General features: G+C 38.6%; 1 long non-coding RNA gene across 1 annotated transcript in view; it reads right to left on the reverse strand.

The window, feature by feature from the left end:
• Window positions 1-5,812, reverse strand: part of LOC136172331 (uncharacterized) — a 35,936-nt gene extending 30,124 nt beyond the window's left edge. Inside the window, exons 1-2 of the long non-coding RNA XR_010664006.1 lie at window positions 5,758-5,812; window positions 5,222-5,257 (exon numbers count right to left, since the gene is read on the reverse strand). This is a non-coding gene — a long non-coding RNA (uncharacterized lncRNA). The remainder of the gene's footprint in view (window positions 1-5,221; window positions 5,258-5,757) is intronic.
• Window positions 5,813-10,543: the final 4,731 nt, after the last annotated feature.

A 10,543-nucleotide genomic window follows, 5' to 3' on the forward strand; every position in this document is an offset into this window, starting at 1 on the left:
GAACCAGCACTCTCTGCAGAAGGGCAGAGTTCCAACCATTGAACTGCCAGGGAAATCCCTAAGAATTTCAGTTTTTAAGAGACAAGTCCCAGGTAGCACTAGTGGTAAAGAACCTGCCTGCCAGTGCAGGAGATGTAAGAGGTGCAGTTTTGATCCCTGGGTTGGGAAGATTTCCTGGAGAAGGACATGGCAACCCACTCCAGTATTCTTGCCTGGAGAATCCCATGGACAGAGGAAGAAACTGAGATTATGAAAGCTTAAGTAAGCCTCTGAAAGATACACACAAGTAGGGATTCAAACTCTAATCTCTGTGCTTGTGGGAAGTAGAATCAAGACAGAGAGAGACTGGGCTGGATAAATTTTATGAATTCTATAAATTCCAGCTCTCCATGCATGCTAAGTCACTTCAGCCATGTCTGATTCTGTGCAATCCTATGGACTGCACAGAGGAGCCTCCCAAGCTCCTCTGTCCATGGGATTCTCCAGGCAAGAATACTGGAGTGGTTTGCCATGCCCTTCTCCAGATGTCCCAACCCAGGGATCGAACGTGCGTCTCTTATGTCTCCTGCATTGGTAGACGTGTTCTTTACCACTAGTGCCACCAAATGAGGATGAAAGGATAGAATGGAGTACATGGGTAATCACTGGTAAGCCCTTTTAGTTATTTGTTCCTCTACTCCTAACAGGAGGACAGAGCGGACATGCCATAAAAGTTGGCTGAATTGAACATGGACACACAATAATTATTGCCAAAGCAAATTTATAGAATGTCATTAAATATCCGTTAATACACAAGGCATTCAAGGTATAGCTGAAACCTATTATTAAGTCATCGTTAGTTGAACAACACCTGCCCCTCCAAACTATTTTTTTCTCCAGTGGTTCTTACTTGGTCTGGCCCCACAGAAAAAGAAGCCCAGTATAAGCTGTATGTATTAGCATATTATTATATGAAAATAAGACAAGTGGTTCATAAATGGCATTATTCACTATCTGCAGTTACAAGATGGTTCTGTGTGTCTGCATTTTGAACAATAAAATGGTCAGAGATGAGCCTTGCTCCCTCCAGAGTCCAGAAAGAGAGATGTTTGGGTTTAGTTGTATTGAGAAAGATAACCTTACCCTGCCAATAACCCTTTCAAAAATCTCAGATATGCAGATAGCACCACCTTTATGGCAGAAAGCAAAGAAGAACTAAAGAGCCTCTTGATGAAAGTGAAAGCGGAGAGTTTAAAAGCTGGCTTAAAGCTCAACATTCAGAAAACTAAGATCACGGCATCTGGTCCCACCACTTCATGGCAAATAGATGAGGAGACAATGGAAACAGTGACAGACTTTATTTTTGGGGGGCTCCAAAATCACTGCAGATGGTGATTGCAGCCATGCAATTAAAAGACACTTGCTCCTTGGAAGAAAATCTATGACCAACCTAGACAGCACATTAAAAAGCAGAGACATTACTTTGTCAACAAAGGTCCATCTAGTCAAAGTTATGGTTTTTCCAGTAGTCATGTATGGATGTGAGAGTTGGACCATAAAGAAAACTGAGTGCTGAAGAACTGACGCTTTTTAACTGTGGTGTTGGAGAAGACTCTTGAAAGTCCCCGGGACTGCAAGGATATCAAATCAGTCAGTCCTAAAGGAAATCAGCCCTGAATATTCACTGGAAGGACTGATGCTGAAGCTGAAGCTCCAATACTTTGGCCACCTGATGCAAAGAACTGACTCATTTGAAAAGACCCTGATGCTGGGAAAGATTGAAGGCAGGAAGAGAAGGGGATGACAGAGATGAGATGGTTGGATGGCATTACTGACTCGATGGACATGAGTTTGAGCAAGCTCCAGGAGTTGCTGACAGACAGAGAAGCCTGGTGTCCATGGGGTCGCAGAGTCTGACACAACTGAGCAACTGAACTGAACCAAACCATACCCTACAAGAGCATACTTTCAAGAGAGCTTCCATCTTGGTGGAATATCTAGGGCAAGAGGCAGAAAGATGAGGATGGCCACTTGTTGGTAAAGAGCCCACAGAGAGGGGAGGAGGAGATTTTTCTCATTGTATCCCCTTCAATGACTTTCATGTCCCTGTAACTTTATGCTTGAATCAGAGCCCCAGAACCAAGGAGACAGACCTGGTCTTGTTGGAACTTTCAGTAGTTGAAAGCCATCTCAGCCTTCCATATAGAAGTTTTTTTTTAAATTAAATGCCCCAATGTAAATCTATGCTTCAAAATAGTATGTGATTCCACAGAAAAATTAAGCATGTAATTACCACGTGACCCAGAAATTCCACTTCTAGGTGTATACCCAAAAGAATTGAAAGTAGGATCTTGAACAGATAACTAAATCTCAGTGTTAAAGCAACATTATTCACAATAGCCAAAGGATAGAAATAATCCAGGTCTCCACCAATGGACAAACAGGTAAATAAAATGTAGTATACTGTTACAGTGGAATATTACACAGCCTCACAAATGGTTAAAATCCTGATACATGCTACAATATGGATAAACCTTAGAAACATTATCAGTTTAAGATAAAGAAAAATTCTTGAGATGGATAATGGTGATGGTTGCACAAAAATGTAAGTGTAGTTAATGCCATTGAATTGTACACTTAAAATGGTTCAAGTGGTAAATTTTATGTTATATTTATTTTATCCCAATTTTTTTTAAAGAGGTAGAGTTTGGTGATAAGAGATACTTCTGACATTTATAGGCTGTGTGACCCGGGGAAAGTCATTTAGCCTTTTTAAGACTCAGTTTCCTCATCTCTAAAATGGGGCAGTAATCTCTCCCTTGTATGGTTGTCCTGACATTTAGAGATAATGCATGCAAAACACCTGGCATCTTATCTGATATTGCATGAGTGCCCATTAAATGATATGTTTATGAAGCTAAAAAAAATAGACATTCCAAGGACAATACATGTAAAAAATAAATTGACTTTCCAAAATTTGAAGTTGTATACATAAATTATTTAGATAACTCTTAGATTTACTAAAGAAAAACTGTTTAATATCAAAATAACTTATTCCAAACTTTAGCTTCACCATCATGTCTGGTTTCTAATTTGACCATAAGTATTAGCAGTAAAACGCTGCCTCCCTGTGGGTCTGAATTTCTGAGTTCTGAGAGCCAAAGGATTATTCTGTTTTTCATCTCCCTTTGGGTTTCAGCTTACTAATATTTTCATTAAACATTTAATTACTTTGCCATTAAGCGATTATCTTTTCCATGCTCAATTCAAAGCTAAACAAGTGGAAAGATTTAATATAATTCTTAGAGTAAAATATTTAGGGTTGGAAGTAATTCCCAAATTACCTGAATATAGACATAACTTTAGGAAGACACGCTAAGGAGAAAGCAATTCCTTGTGTGCTGTTTTGTTAGGGAACAAGAAGGTTGGAAGCAGCAAATAGCTCTGTTCAGAGGAGGCCCCCAGTGAATGAAGGTTAAAAGGATTTGCCCTTGCAGGACTCCAGGTCTCTAATTGGGAACTTCAGTTCCTATAATCCAGAAAGACTGGGACCAGATGCTTCTAGATTACTGCCAAAGCCCACAGGTGACTCAGAAGAAAAAAACAATTAGTGTCAAAAAAAACACCTTCAGATAGAAAAGAGGTATTTAATGAAACCTGATATAAGCCCAGCCAAGGCAGGGTGCTTAGTGAACATTCATCCATTAGCACAAACAACGAAAGTCTATGTATTTCTCTTTTCAGTTTTAATCTCACTAAATATGAGGTTTTTCTTTCAAAGTTCATTACTTTACTACTTTAAAGGGAATATTACATCTATATATAGATTATCTATTAGATCTATATGTAGATCTAAATATAGATTAGATCTATATTTAAGAAAGATGGTTTTCTTCATAACTCCACAATCCTGAAGAGTAATAAAAGTAAAAACATCATATAAAGAGTAATAAAAGTAAAAACATCATATAAAATTTCATACAGTTTTGTTCCTCTAACACACAAAATGTGCGTGGAGCATCTAAAATCTTACAAGTGGATGATATCACTTGCGTGAGAATTCTGAAAACTAAAGCAAACTGGTAAATACAACAAAAAAAGAAACAGACTCACAGATATAGAGAATAAACTAGTGGTTACCAGGAAAGAGAGGGAAGCAGGCAGGGGCAAGAGAGGGGTAGGGAATTATAAGCTATAAACCACCGTGTATAAAATAAGTAAGCTACACGGATATACCATACAACATGGGGAATATAGACAATATTTTATAATCATTATAACTGGATAATAACCTCTAGAAATTGTGAATCACAATATTGTACACCTGAAACTTACAAAATATTGTAAATCAACTGTACCTCAATTATAAATAAATTTAAAAAAATCTTACAAGCCCATTAAACTGCAAGAGCAATCCCAGCAAGGGAGATTGGTGTTGAAGTAAGGTTTTGGAAATAAGGCTCCACACTTATACTGGTTCTCAGCCTAAGCTGCACAATGAGAGATTTTTTAAGTGCCAGTGCCTGGAACCCACCATGAAGATTGCGGTGTAATTGGTCCAGGGACAGCCTGGGAACTGGGATCTTGAAACACTCCCCAAGTGATTCTAGAGTGCAGTCAAAGACAAGAACTTCTTTTCAAAACAAACAAACAAAAAACAGAAGGATGGAACACAATCTACTGCCTTCAGAATCACCTACATACAGAATTTTCAAGGTCCAGTGCAAAGTGAAAATGTGAAGTCCTTTATTCAAAAATTATTCAGAATTAGAGAAGAACATTAAACCAAGCATGGGGTTCTTCTAAGCTCAGGGACCGGTGTGAAACCAGCCTTACATCCTTTTTTTTTTTTTTTTTTTTTTTTAGTTTATTTTTTAGAAACAAGTCTCTCTGAAATGGCTAGGAAACATGTCATCTTTCTCAATGTGGTACTGGATTGTGTCTCTGTGTGCCTGCTCAGTGGAAAAGTCATTTCCAACTCTCTTGCGACCCCATGGACTGACTGTATAGCAGATTCTTTACCATTGAACCACCTGGGAAGCCCTCACTCATTTTGTCTCTAAGATCCTACAAATAACTAAACTCTGAACAATATTATTATCTATTTAAACAACTGGTTTTGCCTTGGAAGCACCCTCACTTTCTCAAGACTAGTAAAAGGCTGAAGCACAGAGTTAATATGTAAAGACTCTTGGGACTTATACTTCAAATCCCATCCTATACAATAGGGAAAACATCTTACCTGTGAAATATGAACTGTGAATGCAGGTTTCTTGATCTAGAAAACAGCGCAAAGTAAAATAAACAATTGCTTGTCTCTTTTAAAAGACTCACTAATTCTTACATCCTTTCCCTACACACTTAGCAATTATCCCACAACAAGTTTTATTAGCCAACATCTACAGTGCAGACTTAAACTTTTTTAAAGTCTCTATTTAGTTATTGTTCTTATATATTATTGTCTTTTTCTATTTACCAATTAGTGATTTTAAAATCTTATTATAAAAAAATAAATAAATAAAATCTTATTATAATTTCAGGGCAAACCTAATAATCAAAACAGTGTAGAAACGCCCTAATTGCAAATTTAGTCTAGCACGTCTGTCTCTTGATTCAAGGATCACCTCCATTTCTCTTTCAATGCCACACTGTTCTTTATCCAAAGTTAGGAGAGCCCTCTGGTGGCCAATTAAAATTCTAACATTGGTAAATTTAAAGAAATGGAGCACAATAGATTTTCAGAAATGAACAATTCCAGAAGAGGCCTGGCATTCTTACCCCTCTTCATCCCGCTCATCTTCTTATTCTCATTGCTATTGGAACTTCTAGGGGAAGATCCGGGGTTACATCAGAGAGAAGAGCTGCAAAAAACAGGGCCTGATGCTGGGCAGGGAGACAGAGTCCCGTCAGAGTACTAGTTACATCTCAAGATGCCCACTTGCTTCACCCCAGCCTCCAACATGCGCGCGCACACACACACACACACACCCTTCAGCCTCTACCCAACAGTCCTAACCCTTTGAGTTCTTCCCATTTTCATTTTTGTGGTGTCCCACTGCTTGCAATCCATTTGGGTTAGTAAGCATTTTTACTTTAAGATAGTAAGCAAATATCTCTGGGTTCCACTGAGTGTATAATACATCATAGATCAAAGGTTCTCAGGCTGTGGCCCTCAAATGAGCAGCATGAAGATTACTTGGGGACTTGTTAGAAATGAAAATTCTGGGGCCTACTCCAGATCTACTAAATCAGAAACTGGGGGTGAGAGTCTAGTAATCTGTGTTTTCGCAAGCCAACTAGGGGATTCTGGTGCATGCCAAAGTACAAGAAACCCTCATTTACACTATCGGCTTTTCTTTTTTTCTAATAATTTTTTAAAAGTTTTATTTCCTAATAAAAATTTCATATATTTAAGGTATATAGCATGTTTTGATATACATATGTAGAGTGAAGTGATTACTACAGTCACGCTAATTAACAAGCTCATCTCCTCACATAGGGCTTCCCTGGTGATTCAGACGGTAAAGAAATCTGCCTGCAATTCAGGAGAACGGGGTTTGATCCCTTGGTTGGGACCCCCTGGAGAAGGGAATGTAACACACTACAGTATTCTTGCCTGCAGAATCCCATGGACAGAGGAGCCTGGCGTCGCACTGGGTCCATTGGGTCGCAGAGTCGGACATGACTGAGCGACTGAGCATGCAGGCACTCCTCATGTAGTTACCATTTTTGAGTGTGTGTGGTGAGAGGACCTGAAATTTACTCTCAGCAAATTTCTGGTTTCAATACAGCATTATTAACTATATTCATGATGCTGTGCATCAGACCTCTAGGATTTATTCATCCTACACATCTGTAATTTTGTCCCCTTTAACCAACATCTTCCCGTTTCCACCATCTCCTGCCCCAGATTCATCCATGTTGTCACAAATGGCAGAATCTCCTTTTTAAAGGCTGAATAACACTATTGGCTCTTCTGATAAAATGAATTTTATTTCTGAGGTGCCCTATCTAACTGTGATTCAAGGAGCTTGCCATAAATCCAGAGAGATTCCCAGTCCCCCTCCTTGGATGTTCTGATTCAGTGGGTCTGGAGTGGGATCCAGAAATGTTTTTTAACAAACATCCCAAGAGATACTGAAGCAGGTGGTGCAAAGACCATTTTTCCCAAATCACTGACACATTGGGTGGGTGGGTAATTCTAGAACATGGAGCACATTAGGAGGATGTTAGACCTGAGTGGGGAGTCACAAGGTGGAAAGCATTTAGGATAGTATGGGAGTACTGGGTCCTTGGAAGAAGGGTACAGAAAGGGAAGTTGACACTGATGAAAAACTAATTCTTGTTTTAAAAGATATTGCTGAGGCTGGCTCTGCCTCAAAAAAACAGAAAAAGTCTACTTCCCTCTCATTTCTTGAGTACACACGGCTCCTTTCTTCCAAGTCCCAGAAATCAGGCTGAAGTTATTATAAATGTCACTACGGTTTAATAGAGCTTTTGTTGCCTATCCAGAGAAGCTAAACATCTGTATGACCCTTTTAATAGGAATGTGTCCTGATTTACAAAGATTTAAAAGAAACTCAGAACACAACCCATTTATAAGTTGGGCCTTGGCTAACTCAGTTAATTTTTCATAATTTTGTCCTAAACTTATAGGTATATCAAATAGTGACTAGGAAAGAGTTTTGTAGAGAATAGATGCCAAAGTAATATTTAATTTGATTTGAACTTTAGAATATATAATTATTGTTTATATAGCCTGAAATCTTACTAAGTACCAGTTTTTATTGCTGATGTATCTTCCAATATATAATAAAAAGCAGCCAAATATATTAATTTATAATTAAAATATGCATTGTATACCTGTATTAATGTTTCATACATCATGATGCATAGTGTTCTACATAATCATCTTATATAATATGCATATATGATATGTACTTTATATAATATAGTATAATGCATATATATATGCTAAATCAACTTTGGAACAAACAGTATCATGAGATATTATAGGGCAGTACACTCTGTTTTCACCACCTTGGCCCTGAAGAGATTAGAAGGATATGAACATTGGGCCCCATTAATCATGGCATTTATTCAAAAGAATATTTTGAAAGAATATCTGTTATAATTTTCATAAACTTTTAAACATATCTTACAGATTTTCCCCAGAATATTCCAAAACTTGAATACTAAAGGAATCCATGACCAAATGCTAGATTCTGAACAGCAAATGTAGTTTGTGGTTTCCAAGTGGATCAGGTCAAGGTCACATCCTCACTGGTCCTGCAAAGACCAATTCAAAGCAAGTTCATCTCCAATAAAAGGGAAAATCATTTTATTCTGAAACAGCAACCCAAAATTATTAGCCAAAAATACTTCCTCCTTGTGCCCATTACAGAATTCTGATTTTTTAATCTCCTCCCTTAAGCCTGCTTCCCCCACAGCTCCCCGAGGAGACAGATGAGGAGAGAGCCTTCCATTAGCTGAACTGGGCTTTTCCTGTGTGGGAAGAAGTTGGGTGTGACTCAGTAGGAAGAAAACCTATATTTCTGACCCACCTGGCCAGGCCAACCCATCCTCCCCTGGGAATGCTTTGGTAACCCCTTTCCTCTTGGACTGCATCCAGCTAACATGCCCCACCCCCCATCCTCCACCCCCACCCCCAACCCTCATCAGAAATGACTGCTGCTTTACGCTGATCACACCCCTTAGCATTCCCAGCTTAGGTTCTGTTCTGAGTGTTAAGGGTCCCCAAGTGGATATTTTAACATGAAATCTGCTTTTTTTCCCTCCATCTTTTGAAACATCCATAAACACCTAATAACTTTTCTTACCAGAAATACTGCAGCAATTGTAAAAAACTCAAATGCAATTCAGTGCCTTGGGACCTCCCTCTTCAGCCTCCATTCCACCCTTTCAAAAAAGTCCTTCAACAGCTAAGGCCATTCCAAAAGTTCATCAGGCCAGCCAAAATCACAAAGCAAAACAAAAACTCTCAGGGCATTTAGGTAGTAAATACCGCATTTCTCAAGAACACTCCCAGGAAAGCCTCAATAATTTTAGTGAAAGCAAAAGCTTTCCCTTGTAAGATGGGAGATGAATAGCACTTCAGAGATGAAGTAGGTCTTTTCATTCTGAAAGTAAATGTACCTAGGAATTAAAAGCTCTAGAAGGCCAAGAAGGGTAGAGGCTAAGAATTCAGCCTTTCAGCACAAGCCAGAACATAATAGGAGACTCCCATCTGCCTCTGAGATGGATGGCTAGTTCTTGCTATAGAGCTGCAGCACCACCTCGTGTACAAAAGCTTTTTTTGTTGTTATCCTGTTTCTTCAAGAACCAACTGGAGGCATAAACTCCTTTGTACTCTGAATCATGGAGTCTTCAGCAGTTTTCAGGAGAGACTGAGGTAGAGAAAGACCAGAAAGACCATCCCTGACTTCCTCTGGCAAGAAGGAGGAAATAGCAGAAAAGTGCTATGAGCATGGTCTCCAACACAGCGCCTAGCATGTTGTGTTGGACTATTTATTTACTACCAGCCTGACACCCTTTTGACTGTGAGCTCCTGAGAGAAGAGCCTGTCATCCATCTCTGCATTCCCAGGATACACACGCTTTCAGTACAGAGGTATCTCAGCCATTGGCACATGGCAGAGATTTAACACATGTCTGTCAAATGAAAGAATGCACTGGAATTTTGAGATGGAAAAATAAATCAACTGTAACATCAACTCTAAATGTTTTCTACCAATTAGCTCTGCAGGTTGAATTGCAAAACTTTACAGTTAGAATTTGATCAAATACAAGCAGTTAAACCAACTTTAAAACACAGAGGTACACTAATGTGACTGGAAATTTCAATGGTGGAAAATTAAGTAATTCCTGATTGGCTTATCTGAAGGATAAAGCATGATTTAAGTGAGCTCTTAAATAGATCATCCAAACTCCAACACTCAGATATACCAGAATCATCCTACAAATGTTCTAAACTTTTAGAATCACATCTCCTATAGTATATCATTACACAATTAGAGGTAGTTTGGAGAATCTTACCTACAGTGATAAAACAATCTAGGGGTACTCATAGCTACCAACTTCTCTCTAGGAGTCCTATGTAATGCTCTAACATTCAAAAAGTAAATAAGTCTGATCTGAGTCACTCAGTGGAGAGTTTTGCCTGATATAACCAAAAATTACAGCCAATTCACATACACCCTTCATCTGTTGAGAACCATAACAATGAATTCAGCAAGCCAAAAAAACTTTAACAAAATTAAACAAGCCTCAGCTTCCAAGAACAATCTCTCCATCCAAAAGTCTTACAAATTCCAAGGCCAGAAAACGGTGTGACTAATTCTAACTAAAATAAAAACCAGCTGCCTAAAGCACTAGAGCGACTATATATAAAAATTTAAGAACAATGCTCTGTGATTTAAGTAAGGATAAAGAAAAGTACAGAACATAATCATAAGTGAGGAGAGGTGGGCTTGAGAATAACTCCAGCCTTCTTCTGACTTTCAAAGTTCTACTTTAACCACAGTTCAAGGAGACTATTCTCTGAT

This window comes from Muntiacus reevesi, chromosome 7, assembly GCF_963930625.1.
Source record: "Muntiacus reevesi chromosome 7, mMunRee1.1, whole genome shotgun sequence".
Classification (NCBI taxonomy): Eukaryota; Metazoa; Chordata; class Mammalia; order Artiodactyla; family Cervidae; genus Muntiacus; species Muntiacus reevesi.